At 46.5% G+C, this 14,252-nt stretch overlaps 1 protein-coding gene and 1 non-coding gene across 2 annotated transcripts in view; both read left to right on the plus strand.

The window, feature by feature from the left end:
- The window catches only part of FAT4 (FAT atypical cadherin 4), a 244,774-nt gene that overhangs the window by 40,888 nt on the left and 189,634 nt on the right, over positions 1 to 14,252 (plus strand). The window lies entirely within an intron of this gene.
- On the plus strand, positions 8,680 to 8,788 carry LOC135984153 (U6 spliceosomal RNA). Its single transcript, XR_010602060.1, has one exon. It is a non-coding gene; the product is annotated as a U6 spliceosomal RNA (small nuclear RNA).

The raw sequence follows: 14,252 nt of genomic DNA on the forward strand, positions 1-14,252 counted from the left end.
AAAAATATTACCATAAAAGCAGATTTGAAAGCAATTTATTTATGCCACTGTTACTGGAAGTTCATCTGTGTAATTAAGACTTCTGTCTTCACTGGGTTATATTGTGTTCCTTTCAACATATGTGACAAACAAAATCCACTTACAAACTGAATGTACTTTACTGTTGGTTATATGTGGTAGGAAGATTTCCAGGACACGTTACTGCAAACAGTATGTCTTTCACACCACTATCCCAATAGCCTTTTGTCATTGCCCAGTAAAACTAACACTGACATTGATGAAAGCAGAAAAATGTCCTTAAAAGAGAAACTTGTGGTTAAAGCACATGACTACGATACAGGAGATTTGAGTTCTCTTCCAACCGCCGTTTGTCATACTGGGCAGGCCATTTAATCTTCCATGTCACCATCTTTATGTTCTTAATTTGGAGACAAAAATATTTTCCTGCTTCACAGGGGTATGATGAAGCTAAATTAATTAATGTCTGTAAGAGCTTTGATAGATTTGGATGGGTGGTGCAATAGAAGTGTGTAGGTTTTTTCTTTGTTTGGGCATCATGCTGGAGTTACGTGTTGAAACATTCTGTAGCACATAAACTATGCCAGGGCTTGAAAAATTTGCTACTATCCAGAGGACTAAACCAACCAGTGTTAACCAGCATCTGGTATTAAAGACAGGCTGCGCTACCTTTGAGGGCAAAGGCCAAAAGAGTTGGTGAGAAGCCAAGCTCTGTTTGGAAGGGGGCTTATTAGCGTGCCTGCCATTGTGGTGACCTTAGACCCTACTCAACGGCTCTTTCTTTGGTATCAGCCTCTTGGTAATGGGTGACTGATTAATTTGAAGCGCCTTCATTCCTTTTGGTTTATGGAATGGAGAAAGAGCTTTTTCTGTCTCAACTTGGAGCCTTCTAACTGTTGGGGAGAGAGAGAATTTCACTGCTTCTCAGGGGAAAAGCACAGTGAAACGGACCAGAACATTGTTGGTTTCAACTGCTGCTGCTTGGTAAAGTTGAAGAGCAGCATCACTGGCTATAGAGTTGACTGAATGAAGATTCAAGAAGACAGCAGTGCAATGTTTCCTAGTTGATATCATGCTATTTTGGAAAAACAACCAATAGAAAATTATTTTTTACATAAATGAAAGCTAAAATTCTGCCAGAATTGTTGCACTAGAGCTCTTTATTCACTAGGAAAATATTCCTAGTCTGCATTGACAAATAAAAAGCGTGGATTTTTCAGACATGATGCATGTTTTTGTTATTTATTTGAATTGTGGTAGGGCCTAGAGGCCAGGGCTCCATTGTACTAGACATTTGTATATATAACAAAGAGATGGTCCTTACCCCCAAAAGCTTACAATCTAAGTTTAAGCTGGTAGAGAACAGGTGGATATGGCAGACATACAAGGTAAAGACAAAGTAACAATGAGATGATTATAATAACATGATAAGCATCAGTTCCAGCACACCAGCTACCTAACCAGTGTCAGATTTTTTTTTGTAGGCCTCTTGATATAGGTGGGTTTTAAGGAAAAATTTAAAGGAGGATAATGTAGTGGCTCTACAGATTTTTACTGGTTACTCCTCCCCTGCATAAGGGGTGGTGAGGGAGAAAGCATGATGGTGTTTGTCAGAAAATTTCACAGATAGGAAATCAAGAAGGGCATTGTTGGCTGAGGAGAGGCTGGAATCTGCAACTCAGTAATGTATAAGAAGTTGGATGGGGATAGGACATGAAAAGCCTTAGGGCTTGTACACTCTAACACTTACGTTGCTCAGAGCTGCGAATAAGTTACTCCCGGAGTGACGTAAATTACACTGACCTAAGCGCCAGTGTTGACAGTGCTATGTCGGTGGAAGAGCTTCTCCCACCAACATAGCTAACTTTTCTCACGGAGGTAGTTTTATTATGCTGACGGAAGAGCTCTCTCCTATCGGCATAGAGTGTCTTCACCAGCACTTCTAGTGTACACTAGCTCTTAGAATGAGGAGAAGTAGCTTGTGCCTGATGTGGTGAAAAAGGGGGAGCTAGTGGAGGGATGCAAAGAGGGAGGTGATGTGGTGAAGTGATGAGATAGGAAGATGACTTCTGCAGAAGAGTTTGGAATGGATTTAAAGGCGTAAGCAGGGGTTAAAGTAACTTAAAGGACTTACCAGTACAGGGCCTCAACCGGAAGCGGCATGGCCTCAACCTGAAGAGTTGGGCCTTTAGAACTCCGGGCCCTTCAAATCTCGATTTAAAGGGCCCGGGATTCCAGCTGTGGTAGTGATGGTTGGGAGCCCCAGGCCCTTAAAAACACTGCTGGAACTACCAGCTTCGGAGGTGGCTGGGAGCCCTGGGGCTCGGGGGCCCTTTAAAGGGTCTGGGGCTCCAGCTGCCCCTACCGCAATGGAACCCCGGGCCCTTTAAATCGCCACCCGAGCTCCACTGCCAGAGCCCCAGGGTAGCAGTGGCGACTGAGGGCTCTGGCGGTGATTTAAAGAGCCTGGGACCCCCAGCTGCTGCTACCGCAGCAGAACCCCTGGCGCTTTAAATTGCCGAAGGAGCCCTTGGGGCTCCCGGCTGCCGCTGCTCCCGGGGCTCCAGCAGCAGGGCTCGGGCGGCGATTTAAAGGGCCTTGCTTTAAATCCTTTAAATCTCCCTGGCTCCGGCAGCGAGGCTTGGGCAGCGATTTAAAGGGCCCAGGGCAGTAGCGGCGGCCGGAGCCCCGAGCCCTTTAAATCGCCGCCTGAGCCCCGCTGCCTGAGCCCTGTGGTAGTGGTGGCGGGGCTCCGGCGGTGATTTAAAGGGCTCGGGGCTCCCAGCCGCCACTACTGCAGCAGAGCCCCGGGCCCTTTAAATCACCGCCCGAGCCCCGCTGCCGGAGCCCCCAAGATAGTGATGGTGGCTGGGGTCTCTGGTGGTGATTTAAAGGACCCGGGGATCCCGGCCGCTGCTACCACAGCGGAGCCCCGGGCCCTTTAAATCACTGATGGAGCCCTGGGGGCTGCCGCCTCTACCCTTTGGGCTCAGAGCTCTGGTGGAGATTTAAAGGGCCAGTGGCGGTGGTGGCAGCTGGGAGCCACGGGCCCTTTAAATTGCCAACTGCTGGAGTCCTGCAGTAGTGGTGGCGAGGCTCTGGTGGTGATTTAATGGGCCAGGGGATTCCAGTCACCGCTACCACAGTGGAGCCGCAGGGCCTTTAAATCACCGATGGAGCCCCGGGGCTCCCGGCTGCCTCCGCTACCTGGGGGCTCCAGCAGTGGGGCTCTGGTGTCAATTTAAAGGGCCTGGGGCTCCAGCCGCTGCCAGGAGCCCCAGACCCTTTAAATTGCCTCCTGGATGCGTGGCTCTAGAGCAGGCCTGCACAACATGCGGCCCACGTGGGCTCATTGTGCGGCCCGCGGGGGTTGAGTAGATGGGCTCACTGTGCGACACACGGGTGGAGGGGGGCGCGAGTAGACAAGCGGCGGGTGAGGGAGGGGGGCTGAGTAGGTGAGCGAGCGGGCAGTGGCAGGGAATGAGTAGGCGAGCCGGGAGGGTGGAGGGCTGAGGAGGCGAGTGGGCGGGCAGTGGCGGCGGGTGAGTAGGTGATCCGGGGCAAGCGGGCTGAGGAGGCGAGTGGTGAGTCGGTGGCTGACCTGTTCTACTGATCTGGTCTTGCTCCCATCCCCTCTCCCAGGGCTGGCTCCAGGCACCAGCAAAACAAGCAGGTGCTTGGGGCGGCACATTTCTAGGGGTGGCATTTTGGTGCCGGCCATCATAGGTGCCGACTCCGGGGCATGGGAAAAAAGTGCCCCCGCCACCCCAGCTCGCCTCCACTCCGCCTGCTCCCCTGAGCGCGCCGCCACTGCTGTTTCGCACAGCAAGGCTGGGAGGGAGGAGAAGCCAAGTGGCGGGGCGCTCGGGGGAGGCAGCGGAGGTGAGCTGGAGCGGGAAGTGGTTCCTCTACCCCCCCGTTACTTCCTGCACCCCCCCACCTTAGCTCACCTCCGCTCCGCCTGCTCCCCTGAATGCGCCGCCGCTCCGCTTCTCCCCCCTCCCTCCCAGGCTTGCCACGTGCGAAACTGCTATTTCACGCAGCAAGGCTGGGAGGGAGGAGAAGCCGAGCGGCGGGCGCTCGGGGGAGGCGGTGGTGGTGGAGCGGAGGTGAGCTGGTGTGGGAAGCGGTTCCTCTAACCCCCCCATTACTTCCTGCGCCCCCCCACCCTAGCTTACCTCTGCTCCGCCTGCTCCCCTGAACGTGCTGCTGCTCCGCTTCTCCGCCCTCCCTCGCCTGAGAGGGACGGGGGAGAAGCGGAGCGGCGGCATGCCCGGGGGAGCAGGTGGAGTGGAGGTGAGCTAGGGCGGGACATCACAGGGGGCCCGTAGGAAGCAATGGGGGGGGAGAAATGCGGCACGCCAGGGGAGGAGGTGGTGCTGGGGATTTGGGGAAGGGGTTCGGAAGGGGTGGAGTTGGGGTGGGGCCGGGGGCACGAAAAAGAAAGGGGAGGCGGCCAAAAATCCTAGAGCTGGCCCTGCCCTCTCCAAGCGTTGCAGCTGTCCAGAGGTGCCTGCCTTCCACGCCTTCCTCATTCACACCTCATTCATTCAACAGGGCAATCGATTACAAAGTGGGGGGAAGATCTTATTCTACTTCTAGCAAAAAGACATTTTTCTTTTACCTTAATTATACTACCTTAGGGGCCGCTATAACATATTACCGAGGTTCAATACTGCTGTTTCGGTGGGGCGGCGCTGGGGAAGAGGGTTTGTTTCCGCGGGGCAGATGGCGCGCGGGGGGGGGGGGGTGTTTGGCTGCGCTGGGGGGGTTGTTTCCGTGGGGCGGGCGGTGCTGGGGGGGGTGTTGTTTCGGGGGGGCTGGGTGGCGCTGGGTGGGGGGGTTGGCGGCGCTTGGGGGGTTTCGGCCCTCAGTTGTTTTCTTTGGAGTAATATGGCCCTTGCCGCTTTACGAGTTGTACAGGCCTGCTCTAGAGAGAGGGCTTAGTCAAAATGATACCCAGATTATGGGCCTGAGTAACAGGGAGGAATGTGATGTGTCTCTGATGAATAATGGACACATACAGTGAAATATGATTTAAACATCAGCTGATTAATGGTAGAAGATGTAATGTGTATATAATTAACATTCACTGATCACCGCCCATATACATGTGCACCCTGAATTACTTGTGAGGATTGGTAACAGGATTTTCTATTAATATAGATATTTCTCTTCCTTCTATTTTCATGCTTTAGTGTGGAATTCAGGAGTTAAAGTGCAACTGCGTAAAACAAATGTAAATTAAATGTATATTTGAAATACTTAATTTAAATTGTTTAACAGTAATTGTGAACATGTTTTACACATTATAAATCATCACAAACAAAAAGGGGTGGTTGCTTGTCCTTGTTACTTTAAAGTTTAAAAAGGGTTTTCCTCTTCTGTGAGCTACATCTTATTGTATTCAGAGTCATAGTTCAGTAGGGTGCTTGTGATCTGCATGGGATTAATCTTTCTTAGGGAGCAATGAAAGTTTTCTTATTTTACTTGCTGTCGAAAGGCTTTTTTAAAGTAATGCTCTTAGGAGGTCATTAGACATTGGAGGGTTATTCACTTTGTTAGCCCAAACACTAAAACCTTGTGTCTTTGGGTTCTGATTAGTGACACTTTAATAAAGTCATTTGAAGTTCAGTGGACTGAATTTTCCACCTTTTCTAATGTTTCTATGGTCACAGGGAAGCGACCTGTATTCAAGCCTGTATACAATCTTTTAAATGCAAATCTTTCAAAAGGAACTGTGTAATTTTGTGTATTGGACTTCTTCATTGGCTCCAAAAAGTGGCTTTTTAAAAAAAAAAAAAACTACAGCAGTGTTTTTATTCTTTTTTCTTTCTGTCCCCCCCCCCCCTTTTCTTTCTTTCTTTCTTTTTGTTTTTTTTCTGGATGTGACAACAGTTGACTAAGCTGTAGTCTTTTAGGATAACAAAAGGTTGAGAAAATCTTTAAACTTTTTATTACAGCACTTTTTTTGGATGGGCCAGTGCAGACAAAGACCTTTTCCACTTGATTAGCTAATAAGCTAACATAGACTTTGAGTGAAAAATACCTTAACATTCCCTGATTTTTCTTTTTTTAAGGAGAAAAGGAAAACTATGCCTAATCGGCTACAATTAAATCATTCATGGTGAACTCACTTTGGAGGAATTAATGCATTTTGTATTGGCTAACGACTTGAGTGAACATTTACAACATGTGAGAACAGAGGGGAAGAAAAATTATGGCTGTCTTTTGGTTCACAAGGAACAGGGGAGGCAGGTCATTGACTTGATTTTCATGGGAAGACTGACTCTAGGCTGCTCGCATATTCAGAGGCTGAACAACCTGGTATTGACAGCTGCAGTTTGGGGAGGGGAGCATGCAAGAGCATTGTGCCATGGTTTGTTGAGGAAAAACAAGGGAAGATTTAAAACAAAGCTGTGAAAGGGAACAGTAGTTCTAGTGTCTTGGAGCTGAGTGGCTGTTTCTTGTTAGTGGCTGATAAAAGTGTTGCTCTTTCTCTGAATCAGTCATGCTAGGACTGTGACAGGAGAAATATTTGTTATAATTAAAGGGACTGCCTTTAAGTGAGAAACAGTTTGCACTTAATTAAACTGAAGAAAAAGTACAAAAACCTCTCACTGAGTGCTATAAAAATGCAAAGTAAGAGGTGCTCTCTGTCCTTTTGTCTTCTGCACTGGTGAGATAGGTACATACAGAACAAACTTGGAAATCCAGATGTGATTTCCCAAAACCAAGCTGTGGTACATAACAGAAAATGGTCACTAACAATTTTTTTATTATTTACTTTTTACATATCATGCCTTCTGTCTAGTCCACATACTTCATGATTAGAAAAAAGACCCTAATAATTGAGGAAACACACACACACACACACACACACACACACACACACACACACACACACACACACACACACACACACACACACACACATGCAAACATTCAGTCTGAGCCTCAAACAACTCTACTTGAATTCTCTCTCTCTCAAACACACACTCCTGGACAGACATTGACACATACACTCCATCTCTCTCTCTCTCTCTCACGCTTATTTTTCACACCTTTTCTCATACAGAGCCAACCACACCACTCTTATCATTCATTCATTATGCAACCCCACCATCTGAGCCACATGCCTCCCAGACCACCCGATTCTTTCCCCCACCCACTCAGGCATGACTCATTCTCAACATTGTCACAGTTTCATTCACTCACCCTCAGAGACCCCAACTCATCAATTCTCTCCCCTCACTAAACTCTTCAATTCTCTTCTCCCTCCCTCCCCACTTAATCTCCTATATTCCTGCCTCATCAAATCTCAGCACCTCTCTCCCCACCAGGCTTCCTCCTAACTTCTTGTGGCTTCCTCAAGCTTCTTTCCCACTCACGTCTCAGTTCTTACCTTGAAGGCATTAGAAACCCATTCACATCTACTCAGTGCTATTATACTTTAGAAAACCATGTTCCCAGACTCTGGGGAGGGCTATGCTTCTCCCATGCTTAGGGAGGGAGCCATTGGAGTTGCTGGGATCTTTGACCACACGGTGGAGATAAATAAGGAAACACGTATTTTCAGTTCTGCTGATTGGCCTGGAGACGGAGCCACTGGAGCAGCATGGAAAAAAGAGGCTGAGCCAACCGTGGAATAAGGTTGCAGGGTGGAAGAACAGGAGTGCTCTGTACCTGGCTTTAGTTTGCAGGTGTGTGGAGGGACCAGGTCTGGCCCAGGGAAGAAGGACCCTCGAAGAGCCAATGATCTTCATTGCCTCTTCCAATAGGATTAGCGTAGGAGGAAACTGAAGAGCGAGGAACTCTGGGGATTCAGCATCAGTCACTGCAGCTGTCCCTTGACTACCTTAGTACAGAGGCAGAGTGAGCAGAGCTCCTTCAATAGGTCCAACAGTGTAACAACATCAGATGTTCTCATATAGCCCAGTAGTAGCATCAGTTTACAATCATTAAGTTATATGGCAGCGTTATAGATGTATTGGTCCCAGGATATTAGAGCAACCAGGTGGGAGAGGTAATATCGTGTATTGGATCAACTTCTGTTGGTGAGAGAGAGAAGCTTTTGAGCTTACACAGAGCTCATTGTGTAAGTTTGAAAGATTGCCTCTCTCACCAACAGAAGTTGGTCCAATACATGATATTACCTCTCCCACCTTGTCTCACTAATGATTCCGTTAAAATGTTAAGGCTTTCTTTGCAACAGAAATGGCTAGAAATATATGGTTTTTCAATTTATTTATTTATGTTAATGAAAGCTTAGGTTCTGTAGAAATTGATTTTATTGGTTATATTCTCCTGGGAAAGTTTCCTGGTTAAAGTGTCCTGGGACAGTGAGATTGTATAAGACCGACTTAAATACTTAGTTTTACTTAGTTTGTTATCAGTGTAGAATTTAGACTATGTATTTTTCAACTTAAGGCCAAAATTTGACCTGGAATAGTTGGTCCAGCTTATTTCTATCAAACCTTCCATTGACACATTCTGTACAGGAATGGGATCATTTGGAAGCATAGACTCTAACTGTTTCACCTTTTCAGTGAAATTCAACTATTCCCAAAATTTTTTAATGATTTCTATTGCAATTTACTCTTGGATTTTTCAGGATCAGTACTAAATCATCTGTACTTATGGCATGTACGGAGTGTGTGCGTATTTTAGTATCGGCAGCACATATACTAAAATTGGAACGATACAGAGAAGATTAGCATGGCCCCTGCGCAAGGATGACACGCAAATCCCACATTAAATCCCCTTTACATCCTGAAGGTCCCATAATTGTTGAGCCAAAGGTTCTAGTGCTAGAGCGAAGAGTAATGTAGTTACAGGTACCTTGTCTTGTAGGCTAAAGGAGGCTAACATTTCTCAGGTGGGGTGTCACTTGTGTATACTGCACTGACACAACAGCAGAGAGTTGCTCTGTCTCCCCTATGCCGTCTAGAACTATTTTCTGTATATAACCTTGGAGGCACGCACTCTGGGTTTGCCAAGTACTAGGCTTTATAGGTTCTAGCCCTCAGGGGTTCCCCATAAATGCTGACACCTATTATGCAGCTGATCTCTTTACTAGGGCTGGCAAAAGTAAAAGTGCGGCACCCTAGGAACAATTACTAATAAAGAGCTGTAAGAAAAAGTCAACCCAGTAGTTCCTAATCTAGCCTCTAGGGTCAGTTCTGTACAGGGGTATAAAGGTAAGTGTCTTGTTGCAACCCTTCTGCATTCTCCTGCTGTCTAGAGGCCACTCCTCTGTATACTCTTGATGCAAACTGCTGGCCGCTTACCAGCACCAAGGTGTGTCTCTGCCTGACTCCCAGGCTGCTTGCTGCCCAGGTTTCCTTCACAGCCCTCTGCCAGGCAACTACTTCACACCTACTGCTCCTGCTCTCAGCCTCTGGCTATCTCCTGATCCAGGTCCTCTCTGACCACAGGTTACCACTTTCTTTTACCGTATTCTGGGAATTCTGGAGCTACCCGCTGGCTGGATTTTCTCCCTCAAGCTGAGTCGAGGATGATGGAGGGAAAGTATCCAATAGTGAGACAAGTTTTTTCACAATACTGCTATCACAGTGTGGCTGATTATACAACTAATAAAGGGCACTATTTCTTAAGGCTTAATAATATTATACAAAAATATCTATTTGATTAGTTTTTTGTCAGACACTTTCTTTGTGTCTATTATAGGGATTACCACACTGATTTCACTTGTTGTAACACATTCAGTATTTCTTCATAGGGTATTGTAGTAGTCAAGTCTTCACAAACCCTGTTTGATCTGTGTGTAATAGCTGATCCAGTTTGCTGTGCACCCAGGTGGCCAATGTTTTGACTAGCAGACTACAGCCAAAGATTATAAGCAGCATAGATCTGAAGCTTCTGAGTTCCCCTGCATCTTTACTGGATTTGAAATAGTATTATGAAAGCATTATTTGCTATTCCATGTAGTGTCCCCACTTCATATAAATGGCTCAGGGTATATTATAAAATAGCACCAACAGTTCACTGGATTTGTCATAAAATGTGTAGTTACATATCTATTATTTCCTAGGGATTTCCCTTTTCTGGTAGTCTTGGGGTTTTCCTTAAATTCACTTTTACTTGGCACCATTAAAGCTTTTCTTTATCTTCCACACTAATTCAGTCAATTTGGTCCTTCCTACAAGATCCTCTAATCCCACCTTATTTTTACCCATTGTGATATATAAAGCGTTTTTTTTTAAATATTTGACTTCTTAAAACTTATTTTGTCTGGACTACTGATTAAAATATCTCCCTTTCACCCAATACCTATTACTGTTTTATTCCTCTTTGTATTTTTTCATCAGCCATTTGCCAGCCTTTACAATAACACTTTTTAGTGAGCCAATATATTTTTAAACTTTCTCCGAAACTCCTCTGCTAGTTTATAATTTAGAAAACTCAGGTTAGCTGATTACATGCTCAACTTTCTAAAGCAATTTGAACAATTCTTCTGTAAAGTCTGTTTGTCTTTGAACTGTTTTGTACTGTTAAATGGAAGGACTGTCCAATTTAAGAGTTAGGCACTGGCTAAAAGCAAAACAAAAATAAGACTGGGATTAGCAAAGAACAGAGATAGCTATTGCAAGTAGGTGAGTTTTTGCTTTAATGGCTTTTATTTGAATCTCTGCTTTGCTCAAACTTCAGAAATCAAATGCGCACAAGAAATGCAGTAGATAATTTGAGATGTGTGTGGGAAGGCTGTCCACCTGAAAACGAGGAATACAGCTTCCTCCAAAACAAAGGAAGCTGAAGAACCAGCTTTTAAAAAGCCCTCATTCAGTTCCTGGCTTCCCAGGAAGCAGGTAGGGATTATAAATTGTTCTTCCTGTCTGTTTTGAGAAAGATTATGTGAGAATGTATTTATTTAAGATTTGTTTACCTTTAAAACAAAACAAAAAAGCCCGTGTGGTGAATTGTTTTGCATAAATACAAGAACATTGTATCATACATCACATAATTTGTGTTCAAAATATTCTACTTAAAATACATTATGAAGGTAAAGAATTGAACCAAGAAATAAACAAGATTTTCTATAGTATTGCTGATAGTTTAAAGAAACAAATTATATTTTACACGTACACATAGAAGGAATTTCTAGGCCCAACACATAAGTTAGCAGTGCACTTCAAGTGCTCAGGCACTAGAGGGAAAGGAATCTCCTCCCTCCTCATGCTGTGAAGTGACAGCAGTGCAGTATGATGATTGGAAGTGGAGAAGAAGCGTCAGGTTTTAGGAGGGATGTACTTTGGGGAGGCACTAAGGGCTCGAGAATGCAAGCTGAGACCAACCTGGTACCACAGACATACTGCCTGTGATAGTGGCTAATAGACATCTTTTCCCTACTACTTTGCTTGCCTGCTGCACTTTGTATTGCTAATGAACAAGTGGAGCTGAGCCATAGTATTACAGTGTGTCTGCTCTTTGGATGTTACTGCAGCAGTCCCATTGCTCCTTGTGCCATTACCCTACATGCAGGGATAATGGCCAGTGAATGTGCATAGTCACAAATCCCCTGGCCCAGCATACTCTTCTTCCTTGGCACATCCATAAGCTCCCTTTCACACTGGGTGCAGGGAATCCTGGAGAGCACAGTTCTGTCATATACAGAGCATGCAAAATGAAGCTTGCAAGCTACAGAGGACAGTTGTCCTTAGGATTTATGGTGCCCTATGCAGTATTATTAAACTGATGCCCTTGGGCCCGACGTGGGGCACCGCCACCAACCCCACCTGTGGACCCGCAGAAGAACCCTCCCACACACATTGCTGACACACACCGAGCTTCGTATGCAGCAGCCACTGCAGCAGCCTAGGCTCAGGGCCCGGTAGGATGGGGAGGGACGAGGCAGGAAAGCATACCGAGCCATCCGCCCCGCCTCATGGCAGCGGAGAGTCACAGTTCCCTGCAGAGACCCCTGTACCCTCTCCCTCATGCAGAATGCGCTGCGCCGGCGCATTCAGCTCTGTGAATATGGCCCCTGCTTAAGGAGACTGCAGCACGTGCTGGATGTGCGGGAGCTGACCCGCTCTCACCGCTGTCCTGGTGGTGTCCCAAATTTTCAGGTGCCCTGGGCAACTGCATATGCTGTGTATACCTAATGACAGCCCTGCTACAGAACCATAGTTAGATTTCCAGACGTTTTCCTTTCAGAGTTCAGCCACCAGAACTGACTAGACCTCAGCAACCAAGTTCCATGGCGTTCTGGCTTGATATACTCTGCTTATTTGTCAAATATTAGGTTTATCTCAGCTCTGAAATTTAGAGAAGTGTGAAAGAGACGTGTGCATGACCAGTGGATTGCAGGACACCAAAATGGGAGTGCCTCACGATTCCCTTATGCAGATTAGGCCAGAAAGGAAAGAGCTACCCCTTTGATTTGCATTGGTGGGAATCAACCCTCAGAAAGGTTTCAGAGTAGCAGCTGCATTAGTCTGTACCCGCAAAAAGAACAGGAGTACTTGTGACACCTTAGAGACTAACAAATTTATTTGAGCATAAGCTTTCGTGGGCTTACAGGATACATTTTTCCAATGCAGAACTCCCTCCGGTTCTCTGGGAAGTTCCTGATCCCTCCCCTTAGTCACCAAAATTTTTCAGTTGGTCTGTAGTGTTAGTAATCTCAGTAGCTAACACAGAACAATTTTGAGGTGTATATATATCACTCTATAGTGCCCGGAGAGATCAGCCGATGTTTTTATCTCAGATCTCAAATGACCTAATCAATGTCATTATGAAGCACTTCAAAATGGAATTGGTTTGATCTGTAATCTTGTCACTTAGCCCGGGAGATTAACTATCCTTAGTTGACTTGTAACCTGCACAACCTGATAGATAAATGCCACCAGCAGTACTTATGCTTTTCCCATGTCTACAGCACACAACTCTTCCCTTTATTCTAGCATCCAGGCCTTTAGAGCAGTGGTTTTCAAACTGCAGGTCGCAACTCCGTACTGGGTCGCGGAATGTAAGGCACTGGGTTGTGGCGGCTCCGGTCAGCACTGCCGACCAGGTGTTAAAAGTCCCATTGGTGGTGCTGCCTGGCTAAGGCAGGCTAGTCCCTACCTGTTCTGACATCGCACTGCGCCCCGGAAGTGGCCAGCAGCAGGTCCAGATCCTAGGTGGGGGGAGAGGGTGGAACATGGGGCTCCGCGTGCTGCCCCCTCCCCGAGCACCGGCTCCGGACTCTCATTGCCTGGGACCCGGCCAATGGGAACTGGGTGTGGGCAGTGACTGCAGGTGAGAGATGCGAGGAGCTGCTTGCACGCCTCCACCTAGGAGCCAGACCTGCTGCTGGCCGCTTCCGGGACGCAACGCAGTCCACGGTGCCAGTACAGGCAGGAAGCCTGCCTTAGCACCCCTGCTGCGCCACTGGCCGGGAGCCGCCTGAGGTAAGCCCATGCCCCAACTCCATGCCCCGATCCGCTACCCCACCCCTGAGCCCCCCCAAACCCCAAAAGCTTGTCTCTTTCACCAACCAAACCTGGTCCAATCAAAGATATTCCCACCCCTACCATGTCTCTGTAATATCCTACTAACACAGCTACAACAACACTGCAGGCTGCACTGGTTGTTGACAATTGCCTAAAGAAGTTTCATTTTGATTCCAAAGATTAGACGATTGGCAGTATAAACAGTTTATAGCTGTTTGGTGATATCACAGGCTACCTTATGGCCTTCCTGTTTCGTGATATGTGAGAACTTTGAGTCTAATCCTTATGTATTTTTTAGTATGATGAATCAAACATTAGTACAGGGTAGAAAGTCACACCTAGACATTTGTCCTGATTAACTTGTCAGGTATTGAAATAAAATACCAGACACCTGACCTGTCAGAGGCTGATACGAAAGATGGGGTGAGAAGACACCAATAATGCCAGTCTGATGTTCCTGAACCTTGCTTGAAGGAAGCCCTCCTGCTCTCACTGAAAAGAAGGGGCTTATTTTCTCTCTGATGCCACAGCTCAGATTATCCTGACTATCAGGATGTTGGGGAGGCAGAGGGCTCTACTTCTCTATCCCAATCCAACCTCGTAACTGCTGAGAGGATACAGTCTCCAGTATTTTATTACATCATCTATTGTATTAGTTTTCATCCTTGAATAGAGCCAATGCCTGTTTCTGTTGCTCATAACTTTCGTAAGGGTCTGCCAAGTGAAATTGGCATTATGTTTGTCAGTTTCTTTACTGCTTCTGGATTGCAGAAACTT

Source organism: Chrysemys picta, chromosome 5 (genome assembly GCF_011386835.1).
Source record: "Chrysemys picta bellii isolate R12L10 chromosome 5, ASM1138683v2, whole genome shotgun sequence".
Lineage (NCBI taxonomy): Eukaryota > Metazoa > Chordata > Testudines > Emydidae > Chrysemys > Chrysemys picta.